Source organism: Geospiza fortis, unplaced genomic scaffold (assembly GCF_000277835.1).
Source record: "Geospiza fortis unplaced genomic scaffold, GeoFor_1.0 scaffold112, whole genome shotgun sequence".
NCBI classification, from domain to species: domain Eukaryota; kingdom Metazoa; phylum Chordata; class Aves; order Passeriformes; family Thraupidae; genus Geospiza; species Geospiza fortis.
The window spans coordinates 20,385,455-20,396,624 of NW_005054298.1; positions in this window are offsets into that span (position 1 = coordinate 20,385,455).

Here is an 11,170-nt window from a genome sequence, read left to right on the forward strand (position 1 = left end):
CGTCCCCGCGGCCCGCCGGGAACACGCGGGGATCGCCATAAACGAACCCCCCGTGACCCGTATGCAGTTCAAGTGCAATCTTTCTTTTTTCTTTCTTCTCCGCTCCCCCCTCCCCACCTTTTTTTTTACCTCCTGGATCCTCTTTCAAGCCCACTCCACGCTGCTGCGCTATTACATGCTAATTTAATTTTACTATGGACGATATTTTCAGCATTTGCTGAGGACAGTAAATTTTGTAGTTTATGTTATTTCACTTTTTATGACTTTTTAACACTTAATAAAATTTTATTAGAGCACTTTTGTGTTTACAAGGCCACAAAACTCTTGGCAGGTTGTCAGAAGTCCTTTTTATTATGATCCTACTGATATACTGCGAGTAATGAAATAATCATGTCCAGAAATGTATCAAAGGCCAGAGGGATTATCCAATTTAATGGCTCTACAGATGCGCTGTGAGGGATACGGACAGGCAACGCGTCGACAGGCTAAAAGGCGTGTGCGAGGCGGAGGCAGCCCTGCTTAATTTCTTTCCCATTGCAGGCTGGTGCTGCGTTATCCGGGAGGCTCCGGGCTCAGTCAGGTGACTCCCGGTGCTTTCAAGTGAAATGGATTTATTCTGGTGCAAAAAGCTCTTTTCTTTTTATTCTTCTTAGGTGTGCATCTAACGCTGACGCGCTTGCTCTGGCGCTTCCATTGCTTGTGACACTCAGCGAAACACAATTTACTGGAGAACACCCAATGTCATCGTGCCATTGTGCAGCAAACAGTGGCTTTGGGCGTTAGGATTTAGTCGTGCAGCCAACAAATAATTACACAGAAAAAAGAAAGACCAACATAAACAAACATCAAAAAAATCAAAAGCAGAATAAACTGCTGAGATCAAATACAAGTGAGATATTTAAGAGCATTCTGTAAAATTATTGGTTTTTTGCTTTTGTCAAGAGCAAAGCTTTTGTTTCAGCACAGGGTTGTAGGATTGCTCTCATTTGTGCATGTGCCTTCCTTCCACAATGGGCTGTTTTTCTGCACTGCTGCAGTGCTACAGTCTGAGATACTGCAGCTGTTTTTAAGGAAATTTCCTTTTATTTTAAATAATTGTTCATTTAACATATGTTGTTAAGCTCATTCTTGCGTCAAAAGGAGGCGATTATACTTCCTGACCCTGACAGCAAGGTGGGTGGCTTTCTTTTATAATTAAATTTGCTGTGTTCAATTTCATATTTTTCTTTCTCTACTCTTTCCTAAAGACATGCCAAAAAAAGATAAAAGGTACCAATAGTACCAGGAACACATCAATGCCAGTTTGGTCTCTTTAACACACATTGTTCCAAACTTCACGGGGACACTAGAAGTATATTCTTTCACAATTTTACAATTACTTGTGTAATTCCCTATGATTTTAACCCTACCCCATTAAAGTCTCCAACAAGAACATATTTCATAATTTCCAAAGCAGAAAGAGAACTTTTTTCTTCCAGCACAAACATACGTATTATATTCCAATATCTCATGATACTGCCAGTAGGGATTTCTTTTTAAGAAAACAGGCAGTATCTGTGTATCTTTAAAATATGCTTGAATAATTTGCAAGGACTTTACAAACAGATCTGAAGACAAGGTTAGAAGTGATCAAAGAATTTATCTTCAAAATCATGACAATATATGAGGACCACATGTTTGTATATTTATTCATATTGTGAATCTGCCTCACTTTGGAAGAGTGCCTCCAAAATCAATGGAGCTTCACAAGGAGTTAAAAAAATGTACAGTGTTACTAAATATGCCAGAACTTGGCCCAGGAGCAGTAATATTAATCATTAAATGCAGTTAAGCTTCAGGACAGAAGTTTTGTTTTTCCAGAACAATATCATCTACTGTAAATCACATGTTTGCAGGTCAAGGTCAATTTAAACTTCTTAAACCTTTAACAGCAATCAAACTGGAAACCTGCAGGGTGAAATGATGGGGTAAAAGAAGTGATGGACTGGAAACTTGAAATTTGGAAGAGGAGTTGTTGCTATTGTTCTTTTGAGAGAAAAAGCAAACTTTGAAATGCTTTGAATATAAATATGTGAACATGCCACACATTATTTAATCAATGAGGCATCTAACTGATTAACCTTTTCCTGGGGGGCTTCGGTTTTTTTCTGGAACATCAGAAAAGGCCTGAGGAAGCAGTTCCCGCCATCATGGAAACAGAGAGGTAGGATTCAGTAACTGCACCTGGACTGGTGCCTACAGGAGGCGTGCAAGGCTGGCAAGACAGTCCTGGCTGAAAGAGAACAACCTTTGTGGAATAATTTAAGGAAGCAGCACGACTGAGGATGGCCCCGTCCCCGGGATGCACCAATGCCATGCCCTGGAGAGGTCCCTCAGACCCCAATGGGCATTGTCAGGGCAGTTTTGTGGGTTGAGACATTCCTCTCCACCAAGGATGGCCAGAAGATGGTATGTGGAGAACATGGGTCCAGGGAGGAATCTGTGGATACAGAAATCTGTGACTGTTTCTGCAGATAACCCGTTTCTGACTCAGTCATTCTCTAACAGCCCATCATGAGGTGCACCAGTGCGCCAGTGAAATGCAGCACACTTGGCACACGGGGCATTGCCAAACCTACTGGTTCCCTGGGGAACGTGAGAAGATACATATTAATCATTTTAACAGGCCAAACCCTACTATTCAAGCCAGAGGAACTTGTGCCATTGTTCACAATGAGACTGAAAGTGCAGTCATGATGAATTTGTTATTAATAGGCAGTTACCTGTGAGCTTCATAATGACTTTTTGCTAAGCACAAAGCTGGAGTACAGTGTTCTGTAGGCTGATGGACAAGCAACAGTAGATTAACAACTTATTTACATGCAACATGCCAACAGCATGAAACTCAACCAAAAAGTCCTAACTAAAGAAGATAAGGTGTTCTGTAAAAGCCATTTTTGTTTTAGCCATAGAACTCATATGCATAAGAGTGGGATGTGTGCAGCTAAAGCCCATTCAATTTTCTGAAAACAAATTTGGGGTTGATGAAGCCAGAAAGTCAAGTTCACTCCCTACTGAAATCTGTTAGGGGACTTTAATAAGGTCTTTAATTTTCCTTTTTCAAAACTGCTGGCAAAACAAGCAATAGGTACTTTTTAAGGGCTGTTTGTTATTTTTATTTTTTGGTTGGCAAATAATTTGCTTGTTGAAAAGCTGCCATTTCCCAAATCAGGAGAAAATGTAACAAAAATTATGGGTCCCTCAAAGTGATGAAAACATTCCCTAGGCCTTGGTTACTATTACTTGAGAAGGAAGATTATAGATTAGATATTAACATAGTCCCCTGCTATTCAGGAGACCATAAGACAATCCTTTCTCTGTAAATTAGAGCACAGACTGGAGTCCACATCTGCCATGTCCCAAATGAGTGCCTAATGCCTAAGTGATGGGATCTTTCCAGTGAGTCTACTCCAGGGAGCTCAAGGGAACACAGAAAATAACAGCAGAGTTTAATTAACCTGTCTTATGAATTTTTAATAAAATTCCTGAAGTTTGGGGAGTTTGTGGCTTGTGACTGAGGCTGGAACTCCAGCCTAGGTCATCAATTGAGAAAAACACATATTTCCTATCAAAACTCTATCTTTTTTTTTTGATGTAGTTATCTGCTACAAAGTTTAGTATGCTGCAGATGTATTACAGAATGAAAGTACCTGAAGATAATGATATAAACTTAAAGTATATAAAAATAAGACAGTTGAAGTGCTACCTGCACTGTAGTTTCATTACAGTTTAATGGACATACGCCAATGAGCATTGTGCCTCTGTGTCCAATCTGATAGATGTACCCCATAAAAGCTTTCCTCAGAAGAAAGTCAGATAAGTGAAACTCAGTAGAAAAATAGCTGTACTTTCTGCAGCTATAGATTATTCAATCAATGAAACTCCTATCTAACTCAATATTACCCACATCCTTGGATTTACTTTCTGAACTCTCATCTGAAATACAAACTGGCTCCCTCAGTTTCCTCTTATGAGTGTGGTAATTTTGAAAGCCCAGAAACTCTTCCTGAGGAGTAAGCAGTAGCTCCAGACTATGGTTTTTGTGGCTGAGACCAGATAAAGAATAACAGTTACAGTTCTCAAAACAGAGATTTGGCTTTGCTTGAACATAGTGATTGCTTATAGTGCAATGTCATTGAAGTTCTTAAGCTGAGTGGTAGTTATGCAATCATTTAATGTTTTCTATTATTTTGGCTTAATCCCATTTGTTTTCTTTATTTTCACTCTATGCAACTATATATCATAGTTATATAGTTATCTATCTATCTATCTATCTATCTATCTATCTATCTATCTATCTATCTATCTATCTATCTCATTACTTGTTCTCAAGAAATTGTTAACATTTCTTTTACTGTCTCTTTCCTGGTAACTTATGGAGACAACTTTAGTAATGGTAACCATAGCAATAGAGAAATTGAGTCTAACATGACCACCTTAAAACACACAACTCAGAATATCTACAAGGAATCTAAGATGCAATCTTAGCTGGAGGAATTATAAACAGCAAACCCAGCTGTAGAACTTCCTACCTTATACTAGAAAGTCCTACCAAATTTCTATACTCATCCTGGTGACCTGTTAGGGGTCAGGGACTCTTACGTTATTTAACACCCCAGTACCTGTCTTGTGCCTTCTGCATGAGAAGCATTGGCACAAGTAACAAACATGGCAAGGGTGCTCCTAGAGCCACTGGGAAGGGTCTGGCTGCCCAAGTGCTGCTCTAGTTATTCTCACAGGACAACACCCTGCAACTTGCTGAGTACACCATTATCCTTATAACCATTTTCCAGAGGAGAAACTGAGGCACTTGCCTTGAAGGTATTTAGGTTCCTAGGGAAGTCCCTCCAGTTGCTCTGTTTTCACAGGATATGCCTGACTTCTGTTTTTAATCTTTATCTGCCTAAAATATCCTGGTGAGTTTAAATAATATCTTCAAGGTTTTACAGATCTGAGAGGCAAATGAGGAAGATAAATTCATTCCCCTCAGGTTACTAGATTAGCCCTTAAGCACAGCAGGTAAGGCAGCATGAAATTGCAAAAGCAATCTGCCCTCACCTTTCTGGGTAAAACATGATGTGGCAGGGAAGGATACACAGGGGTCTCATGGGCAAGTGGTGCCAGGGCAGGTATGGCAGAAGGATTAATCTGAGGTGTCACATAGGTGCCTAGCATTTAGGGTGTTCAGGAGCAGTGCCTGCCCAGCAGCCAGTGCATGGGGAAGCCTGGTCCAATGGCTTTCCTCTCCCTTTTACTCTGGGATCAGAGAAGGTCTGTTTTACCCTGGTGGCTGGGGACAAAGGCCATTTCAAGCATCATTTTTTGACCCAAATTCTGCCTTTAAGAGAGCATTATGGAGACTGTCTACAGCCCACCCTGGTCTCTCAGAACTTCCTCTCTCCTTGCAAAGTCCCAGCCATACGACTGGGAAGTTTGCCAGGGGAGAGGGAGGGCTGATACAACTTGCAGACTTTTTTTCCATCTTGATCTGTGTGCATTTCTTTCCTGATGCATGCTGAGGCAAAGGTGAGGAGATATTTATATCTCCCTTATCAATGAGAATTACCAGGATCTTAAAATACCATTTAGAAGTGTTGAAACAATGAACGTTACACTGACAGTAGCTCTTTAAAGGTTTCTCATGTAAATAAAGACTGTCTCCAAGAAGAGTCCCATACATAGTATTACACAGTAATCATTAACTTTAAAAATTATTACAAACAAAATAAAATTCAACATGTCAAAATGGATTTGGATTGTGTGACCATTCAAACCTTATTAAAATGACAAACTCGAAAAAACTGGAATGCTTAAAAGTCAGCACTTGTTCATGTGCTAGTTTGATTTAAAGAAGACTCCAGAGGCTTTATTGAATTATATATTACTATATATTACATTCTCATGAATTATTCGCCAGACTGCAATGCTGGCCAAAATAGGGCCACCACTAGGCCCCAGGGCCCTCCCTCTGTGGGATCAAGCTTTTCACAGAAGACTCGAACCTGACAGTCCTTCCTCTCACATCCATACTCTTGGCAACTCTTTATTTTCCATGGGGAATTCTAAGGCCTTTATTCACACTTAAAAAAGCTGTGGTTTGAAATGCTTTAACACTTTTACTAAAGCAGCAGTTTCTTGGTACATAGCATAAACCTGGGGCCTTTCCTCTTGGCCTGAAGGTGGGTTGGGACACGTCTGTGCAGTGCTGCAGCAGTGCCTGGGGGTGCCCCAGTGCCCAGCCCGGAGCACCACTCTGCCTGTGCCAGCTGGGGATATCCAAACAAGCAGTGCCTGCTCTGGGAATGGGGGCCAGACAGGCACTGACAGCCAGGGCAGGAATGGAAGCTACAAAGACAAGTTTTGGTCATCCTTCACCATAAAGGCCATGCAGTCAGTCTGGCCCAAGGAATGTGCAGGGGTCTGGTCAGTTTTCAGGCTAGTTGAAATGAGTCTTCTGTGAGTAAAAGTTTTAGCAGTTCATCCAGCAGGACAACTTTGCACATCAGGTTGCTGTGATTTAAGTGACATCCTTTTTATCACAATGACATTGAACCAACCTGAAAAATGTTTCAAGATACTAAATCCTTCAAGCTTGATATTTGGAATGGTGTCCTCTTTCAAAATTGGAATTTTCCCATCACTGATGACATCTTTGTATTATGGAGTCTCTTATCTTTCATTCTAATAATATTGCACAGACCTGTCTTTGTGACACACTGAAGACCTGTGATAAAGTGATGCAGTGAATTTTCTCACTGGGATATAAGAAAGAGATGTCTCCTGGACAGCTTCTGCTCTTTTTTTTTCTTTTCTTTTTTTTCCCTTCATAAATTTTACAAAATCCTGCTACAAAACAGGAGATAATTCAAACCAGATAAACTTATTATCAGATATCAGATATTTTAAAGACAGTCACAATATCACAGGAAGAAGGTGGTCATAAAGGCATATCAAATATATCAAATATCAAATATAATACTTATTTTTAAAGTGTCTAAATTTTTTCTTCACATTATTCACATGTCTTCACTGCTTCAAATTGTTACCATCCAAACACTCTTCAGCCATTTCCCTGTAGGCTAACATTATTGTATGGTGACTGTAGGTCCTTTTAACAGCAGATTCTTTAAAAAATATCAGCAGAACCAGGTAGGGCCTGGTCTACTGCCCATAGAAAACTAACTAAAGCCTTGCACTTCTAAAGCCTCTGAGTTGGTTGGTCCCATAGTGAATATTAGTAAAAGATAGGAAGATAAGAGCTGCTTTCTTGAAAGCTTTGCACCATTCTCTGTGTACTCCACATGTAAACCTATGCTTGCTAAGTCAGTAGGTCTGTGCACATGCTTCACAAAAGATACACAAAGTAGGATGCTGTATGGACAGAGAGAGCAATCTAAAAATTCCTACAAGTACTGTAAGAAACATACATTGACATCAAATTTCAATGTGTATAATATTGTATATAATAATCAATTGTATTGATTATTGTATGCCACAATCTCTTGTATATAATAATCAATTCAGACTCTGGAAAGAGAAGAAGGTCCATTTTTAGTGTTCATTTAAAAATGTATTTAGTTGGCAATACACCTGGAATGATCACCCTGTATTACAGAACTTGCTGCAAATGCTCCAGACATATAATTTAATCAAAATATCAAATATCTTTCACTACAGTCTAGTTAACCTCTATAAACTACATGATTATTTAGGGGACTTTCCTCACAAGGTGAACTTCTGGCAGTGGATATATAAACACCCTTCGTGGGCTGAGACTTTTTCCACAAACATACTTTGGTTTTGGTGCAGTTAAAAATAAGAGAGGAGAGGGTGGAAGGGTCAGCCTCTTCCTGACATCTAAAATCTTTATCAGTAACAGCAACCCCTCGGCTGGTGTCAGTGATTTGTGGTATTGTTGTTTATCTGTGTATCACTCACTCGGATGCACTGTTTAGATCCAAAGGTCTTGGGACCATTTGCAATCTCTTCTAGGCTTGCTGTACCAGACAGGGCAGACATCTGGCTGTCAGTAATAATTGCATCCTGCACCAGAAGTTGTTTTTAAACACTCCTGATTCCCTTTGAACGCAGAGCTGTGATGCACAACAGTTTCAAGCCATTACTGCAAGAGGCAAAGTCAATCCATGACTTTAGCTGAGTTTGAAGCAAGATTTATGAGAGATGGTGGGGAGGGGGGCCATTTTACAAAAGGGTGGCTGTTTGAGCCTGCTTGGGTCTTAATGATACAGCAGTTTCCTTTCCAGCCCATACAACTTATTCTTTGAACGCTGACAGAAATAGTCAGAAATATATTTGTGGTGTTGCCATGTTTACTGTTTCCTGTTGTCTTTCTTTGGAAGTATTTTAACAGAAATTAGGACTTCACATAAAAACTCTACAGGCTCTGGGATGAAAGGATTTACTATTAGGTTTCCTTCTCACTCTAACTTGGTGGACTGTGATTTAAACCCTACAGACTCATGACAGGATATGATGCCAATTAAAAGCATGAAACCTAATTTTTTGACAGAATAATCACATAATCCCCTTTCTATTATCTGGCTAAAGGATTATTGACAGCACCTTTATTTCTCAGCCCAAATCTTGTATTTATTAGGCTAACAAACTGCTCTTGTTTAAATTATACAGGCCAATGAATATTGTCGAATGTCCAGGCGCAGGACTGCATTCAATATTGTAAAGGGATGTTTTTCCCCTGGTAATTGTCACACTGGGTCAAGAATGCACAGAAATGTAAGTGGACAGCTGGTTTTGGTTGAAAGCAGAGTTCTGATTTGCTGTTTAATACCAAATCAATTTTAAAGTAATTTAATAACAAATGTTATAAAATAAAACATTGCAGTGAAAAATTCAGCTGGAATTTCTTCCAAGATCTGAATTTACTTTGCATGAAGTACATAGGAAGTTCAGTGAAAAAATGTTCCTGGAGTACAGAAAAAAAAGAGGTTAAGTCCTGCTTTTCTGAGTTTCCAGTCATGACTTCTTGAGCCCAATACATGATCTACACTGTTTTGTGAAAGCAAGACTTTTGGTAGGCTAGACCATGCTGATGCACTGCTGGAAGTGGACTAGCCCTCTCTCTTTTGACCGCATCTGATGCCAGTGAAGAGCCCAGGGGCCAGTATTTGCCATTCAGTTCAGCCCCTGGTGAACTACTATCTATATTACATACGGGTTTTCCCTGGAAAAGTTTCACATTTATATGCCTTTATGTGCATTTATGTGCAGCAGTGTCTGAAATGAGGAGGAATCTCTCTCTCCCTGTCACATACATGCTCACATAAACTGGAGCCTGCAATTTCCCTAATCACTAAAATCCCTTCTCCCCACGTGTAAGTTGTTAACCTTCATTACATCCCTAGGGAGACATACACTAAGCAGAGGCCTGTTAAAATGAAAGTAACCATCCCTCCAAATTGCCAAATCATCATATTAAAAAGTCCCCTTCTTATAAAGCAAGGTTCATCGTTTGCCGTGCCAAGCTAATTTCTGCTCAGAGTTGAATGTAATTACTTCGATTTTATTTTAAAAAAATACTTCATTAGCTTCAGCAGCAATACAACAGTACCTATTGTGTTAAATTTTCTTAAAGTTACATGATTTAAGATGAAGATACATCTTACAGTTATTAGAAAAATCATGTGGAGTCTGCTTTCTCATGTATACATACATTGTTTTCTTTGAGCTTTGAGTTAATTTTTATACTGTGTGTTTTCCAGATGCACATAGGATTTTCCTCTCATTTCCTGTCTCATTCCTAATCTAAAATCTATTGCCATTTCAAAATAATTAAAAAAAGAGCAGGGCTGTTGAGTGAGCAGAGGAACTCGGTGCTGAGGTGGGTGTGTTAGCCGTTCTGAACCACCATTTTCTCGCTCTTGCATGTGGGCTGCAAAATGGTGGCTCTATGATTTTGATGAGCAGGGACCTGCGTTACACTCCTCGTGCACGCTCGTCGTGCGGCCATGAGAAATGCCCTGGCCCTGGCTAAGAAAGGCCGTCTTCTCCCGCCAGTGCTCGCCTTTGTGCCGCATTCCCTGCGCTTTCACAGCCCTCGGTCGCCCCAGGACTGCTCGTAATTCCTCTCTGAGATCTACAATGCCACTAAATGCTAATTTCTAATTTAAAGTTTCTCAGGAGTAGCCGCAGTGCTTGTGTGCATGACATACAACCCCAAATGGTAAGAGGACAAAATCACAGTAATTTTGTGTCTTGTGTTTATTAATAGAGGCCCAAATGTCACACAAGCAGCAGTCTCAGGACCAGTTTGTAAGAAGAATGAATGTTTTGCTCGTGAATAAATGGTCCCTCCAGATCAAGGTTGAGGTCATTGGCAAGATCTAGGCATAAGCTCATTCTAAAGCTATGTGCACAAGCGAATAAAAGAATTAATACTTGACTGTCAGTATCGGTCTTTCATAAGAGCTGTGTTCGCCTAATTTTTTTCCTAAAAAAAAGCTGGATACAAACAGTTTATTCAACACTGCAGTGTAAATATGTTGCTGGCAAAACAGCAGCCAAAGCAGGCAGTGACCTTGGCTACCACGAGCTAGCTATCAGAAAGCTCCAAAAAGAGGGTTGCGAAAATGTTAACGAAATGGAAATTGCGTGTGATTGCCCATAGCAGGATGAGGATCCTCCTTTGCCTGGGAAGAAACAATTTCCTTTCAGCAAGGTACGCAGCCGCTGTGGCACGTTAGAGAAAGCAGCTTCACAGCGTGCCAGCAGCCAGGGATGATACACAAATACACTCCCAGTTGAGAATCTGTGTGTACTTTCTGCCCAGATAAAATAGATTCACGGCAACAGTATTTATAGTCTACACAACAATATTATTTTTCTCTCTTTGGTTTGCAAGGGTTGTAAATAGAAAAAAGAAATGACTAAGCTATTAAATCTAGGAATAACAAGGCTCTTAAAGCCAGCTTTATTGTACCGGGATAGGTAAAAGCTTTACGTTTTTTGATCTGCGGGCGTTAAATATCCTGTCTGCGCCAGGATCCCCGCTCGGCTGTTATTTATCTCCGAATCCTTGGGAACAAGGAGCGGGCAGATGTCCCTAAACTGCGGGCACCACCTGGCGGCGGGCCGGGCGCGGGGCCGGGCCGGG